Source organism: Pteropus medius, unplaced genomic scaffold, assembly GCF_902729225.1.
Source record: "Pteropus medius unplaced genomic scaffold, Ma_sr-lr_union100, whole genome shotgun sequence".
Lineage (NCBI taxonomy): Eukaryota > Metazoa > Chordata > Mammalia > Chiroptera > Pteropodidae > Pteropus > Pteropus medius.
The window spans coordinates 710,243-715,728 of NW_024353908.1; the positions used below are offsets into that span (position 1 = coordinate 710,243).

A 5,486-nucleotide genomic window follows, 5' to 3' on the forward strand; every position below is an offset into this window, starting at 1 on the left:
TGTTGATTAACTTCTCCAGTTTTCTGCAGTTCATTTGAATTGTAATATTAGATAGCACATTAGCCATGGAGAATATTTAGTTAATAAACTATAGTTAATATACAATAAATGATATATAAAATATTTTTCATGTAAAACAGGTTGTGTTACAAAATTATTTGCAAATCAGTTGTTTGAAAATTTTACTACATTTGCCAAAAAAAGTCACAGATACTAGTAATATTCATAGCAATCTTTATAATTTCATATTTGCAGTAAATCTTTACATGCAATATATGATTCACTTTGACCATAAAATAAGTTAGGAGAGGGTGGGAGTCACTGGAGGTGAGAAGATCTGGCAACTGAACACCTCTAAAATCAGAAACAAAGGAAAGCTCTCAGGATCTGGATTCCTGGAGGAGAGGAAATATGTGCAAGTCACTTGTAATCTGAGTTTTCACAAAAGAAAGACTGAATAGAGTAAGAAAAAATTAGTGGTAGTTCTGTTGTTTAGCAAATATTCTCTTTCCATGCAGAATTATACTTAGCTCCTTGACTCTGAGCAGGGTCCAAAGAGATATTAACACATGGGACATAAACAGGACTTGAAATGTGCTTGGCAATTGCACTTGCCCTCCTGTCTTTCTATCCTTCCTCATGAGAAGAAAATAACTTGGTTAGCTGTTGGTTTAAAAAGAACACATTGGAATAGACTGAGATAAAACCAAACTCAGTTTAGATGAGTAAAACCACAGTTAATCTGTGGATGCAAGGACAAGAAATATATGCTTTCTATAAAATGCTACTGTATTCTGGTGTGGGTGATTATGCAGAATTATTATAGCAATAGCCTAACTGATGATACCTTTTTTTTTTTTTAACTCAAATGAATTAGTTTTGTCAAGCAAAACATTTGGTGCAGAAAGCTTTAGGCTAAGCCTGCACAGAGGAACCCAAAGTAACATTAACAATAACTGTGGTGATGACCACAATAAAAACAGAAGTGATTTACCTGCATCAGCAGCCACAGTGAAAACAGAAGTGTTTTATTGTGTTGCCTCAGTTTATAAAAAAGGCACAATCATCACAATTAGGATGCTTAAACACTTTAGCTATACTAATTTACAAATGCAGTATTTGCACATAATTTGGGCCCTGCATTTCAAATCAGTTTAGCCAACTCTTATATTGTGGTCAAACTATTCCCACTGTAGACACGGAAATAAATTCTGTCTTTGATTGAAAAATGTGATTTCTTGAAAGAAACAGAAATGACAAGAAAAACAGCTCTCCATGCCACTGATGCTATATCACTTTGCCTTTGAAATACTTACCAATGTTCATTATTTTGGTTGAGCAGTCCTTAAACTCTTCAGACAGGCAAATAACCTGGACACTATATTGCTTCGTTCTTTCACTAGCAAATAACATGATTTGCTTAAGTATTGTAAGAAGAGGGAGGAACAGCCATCTATCCATTCAACTGAGGAAGAGGAGAGGGGGAGATAGAAAGAATGAGAGAAAAGAGGGAAATAAACGATTAATTTTAATTAGAGTTAAGAATTTTCAAGAACAAGGGATTGTTTCTACATCTTAAATACATGAAAATTTAATGATGTGGAAGACAGAAGTTTAGTCACATTCTAAGTAGGATAAAGAGAGTGTTCAGAGTAATGGAACCCATTGAAGAAGAGAAGAAAAAAGTGGTTAAGAATAGAAAATACATTAAATCATGTGTGGACCAAGCCAGTGTGGGGCATAGGGCTGTGGAGCAGGGAGTGGAGGGGTACATATTGGTGGTGAAAGTTGAAAGTGGGAATGCATGTACTTTAAGTACTTTGAAATTAGACACACTTATCATTCATCAATATGTATAATTTAGAGAGGGAAATAAAATTAAATTTTATTTATTTTTAGAAACAAACTCTGATGTTAATGTGGAAAAGAGTTAGTGGTGGAGAGAACCTAGAGACAAATACAGTTAGGAAGAGATTGTTATAATATTTTAGGTGAGACTTGGTACTTTGGAACTCTAGTAGAGGTTTTGAGGATGGAGAAAAGAGATGAATTTGAGACGTCCCAAGCATCGGAAATCCCAAGACTTAGTAGCAACCTGACTTAGCCTGCTTCCTTTCTGTGGTCACCACTTCGATATTAATATACAGACTAATTCCCATCTTGTCTTCGTGATCCTTTACCACAGAGAATGGAAAGAAAAAATATGATAATCAAACTGAAACAAGACTGAAGGTAATTTTTTAAAAACTTTATTATAATCAATGCAGTCCTGGTTTCACTAGACCTTATTTACCCTACAAACTATTTTTTAAGAATGTTAGTACTTTAATTATTGATGAACAAATAGATGCCAATCACACACAGATTTGACCCATTCATTGGCACAAGATCAAAAGGAGGTCTTACTTGAAAATACTATTAGCCGGTTTATTATTGAATATATGTGAAAAAAATTGCATCTCTTAAAAATGTAAAATTGGCTTAATACAGATTGTTTTCTATTTTCATTCAGATGTTTCCTAAACTAATTTTTCAGTATATAAGATAATTTAATGCATAAAGTTATATTATCAATCACCAATTAATAGTCATGGAAGATACATCTCATAAAGAAAAGGAATACATACTATCAAGTATAGTTCTGAGAGTGTTTTATTCTTGCATTGTTAATCATATGCAAATATGTATTAGAACTATTGATATATTCATCTTCTTAATGTCTTTTTGGCTTGTTAAAGTGAAATTAAAGAAGATTCTAGAGGAGTAATAGCCAGTATGTAATGGTCTAGGGAGTGAAAAGTTTGGTTCTATACTCTTAATTAGTTTCTATTTCTCTGTGATCTTATCATGAGTCTCTAACAGAAAATAATATTAACCATACATATGATACAAGTGCATGCCGGCATTTTATATCATTCTTGAGGGGGCTCACTATATTACCTACTGATTCAAATCGAACTTCACTTCCAGTGTAGTTTTAAATTCAATGAATAAATAGCACCCTACGAACATCATAGTCTTATTGTTAGAATTCAGTGAAATAAGGTGACTAGCATAATGTTTATGAAGACAAAATCTAACATTTTGTCCTTCATTTAAAGAATAAGGGTTTATAACATTCTATATTGGGGAAAAATAATAATTTGCACATTGAGATGAACAAAAATAAGCAAGCAAACGATGATGACAACAACAACAACAACAAAACGGAATCATTCTCTCTAGCTCTATTCTCCAAATTACACCAAATCTTGAATTTTCTTATAAGTTACTGACACCCTAACAAATATAATTTTATCCTGACCCTTGCAATGTGATGTTGCACATATGTGACGACCTTTATTAATAGGATAATCATGTAAGATAATTTTCTACCATGAACAATCATTACAATTTTGATAAATGCCTCTATTTTTTTTTTAATTTCAACAACTCTTGCTAAACTTTGCATTCCAATAAAAACTTTTCTGCAAATGAACTTAATTTCTTTTCTAAACACTTTTGTCTAATTCTATCTTGGATATCTGATTTTTAGTACATGTTTAATAAAGTGTTGCTGTTTTTACTGTTGTTATGATGGTAGACCTCTTCATGGTATCTATATATCTATATAGATAGACTCACATATGCACTCTCTATCATAAACTTCTAAATTGCAAGCATTCTGGTGGTCTTCGCAAAACTATAAGACATTGAATAGACAATGTACTTCAATTCTCTGCTATACGAAGCAGTGATGTATGTTTCCCTAACATTCAAATGAGTATGGTATTCTTATAGGAACACTGTAATCATGTAGAACCATGCCCAGCTGAAAATTTAGAGAAACATTCCTGAGAATTTTGTATATCTGAATATCATTGAATGCATATTTACTCCAGCAAATACTATGTATAAAGAAAATGTACAATATATGTCCTCCAGTCTTGATGAACTGACCCTATAGTGAACTATGTGAATCATACCCAATAGAAAAGCCCTACTGGCCTGGATATCTTGTCTGGCCCAGATATAGTGACAATTTTAAACATTCTGAAGATTCTAGACACAGTCAGATGACCCAGACTGGCCACTCCAGATAAAATACAATGACTGGATCACATGAGTGACTATGGAAACTGACAATTCTAAAAAATGAACTGGTCTATATATAAAGACTATCTCCTCAGCAACTTAGAAGTAGATCTGGCCTTCTTCACACCATTGTAGAGAGGGAGATAACTAAATTGAGATATCAAATAATCTCTAGTGGGTCATCTTCTCTCTTCTATGTATATAAAATGCTTAGTATGTTTTCTCAAAGTTTAGTTGGCCTTTGTTTCACATAATCAATCCCAATGAGCATTCAAGCACCTTGTGATCTGGTGAAAACTCTGCTACTACCTCATCAATGTTGTCTCTGGCTAATGAAGGATAGGTAATACTTGTTTTGTTTTTTAATTTTAATGTATTTCTTAATGTTCTAATTTTTTTTTACTTTATTAAAATGCTGAGGTTATTTCATATGTATATTTTTGTCTCCCCACCAATTCCATTTGTTTGACCACCACTACTACTATGTCCTATCATAACTTTCCACACATACTTAAAACTAAGCAAAGGGTGGAGTTCAATCTTTAAAAACTAAACAGGCATTTTGGACAACACATTCTTGTCAATGGAACCTGGACAACATTTATCAGACCCAGTAGGGAAAGTTTTTACTCTGCATTATAAAAAGGACAGCCAGATATCAACTGTTACAGAAATGAAATAAGACAAAAAATTTTAACAAACTATTTAAACTATTTTCTTAAAGAGACTTCCTCCACTGCCAGAGATCTTGAATTACCTCTTGGTTAGTCATCCGTAAGCAAATCTTCACATAATCGACGAATAGCTTCTACTTTGGGAAGAGAACCACTTTTTTCTATACTTGCTCGTACTTTTGCTTTAATGGCTTCTACAGAACCAGGTCCTTTTGGTATTTTAGATTTTTTTCCTTGTTTTTTTGAAAGGTTCTTGACCTTTTGATCTTGGTGTTGTTGGTTTTGAGTCTTTTCCATTCTGGTTTGATTTTGTGTATTTTCAGCTGGAGTATCTTGTACAGATTTCTTTACTGGAGCTTTCCTTCAGCTTCCTCATCAATAAAATCATCATCATCATCATCTTCATTGTCATCTTCATCAGCAGCAAGTTTTAATTTTTCTGTTAGTTGGACTGCCTTCATAATTCATTGCCTCTGTTTCAACAATGTGCAATCCATTCTTTGCAACAGCCCCTAAACTTACCATTCTTAATTATAATTGGTACTCATTTTCATCATTATCTACCTTGAAAAAGTGACAATCTTTGTTGGTCTTTGATTCACATCCAAGAAGATACTTCTGGAGCCTCAGGGGCTCATGTCCACATCCATTGACTCTTCCATGGGGTGGTGGTATGCACTTAGGTGGGAGAGAAGGCAGACAGAGGTAAATGACTACTGTTCGGCAGAACAGCCACAC

The 5,486-nt window shown here is 33.5% G+C and overlaps 1 pseudogene; it reads right to left on the minus strand.

Moving 5' to 3' along the window:
• Positions 1 to 4,582: 4,582 nt before the first annotated feature.
• LOC120593770 (nucleophosmin-like) lies at positions 4,583 to 5,209 on the minus strand (annotated as a pseudogene).
• Positions 5,210 to 5,486: the final 277 nt, after the last annotated feature.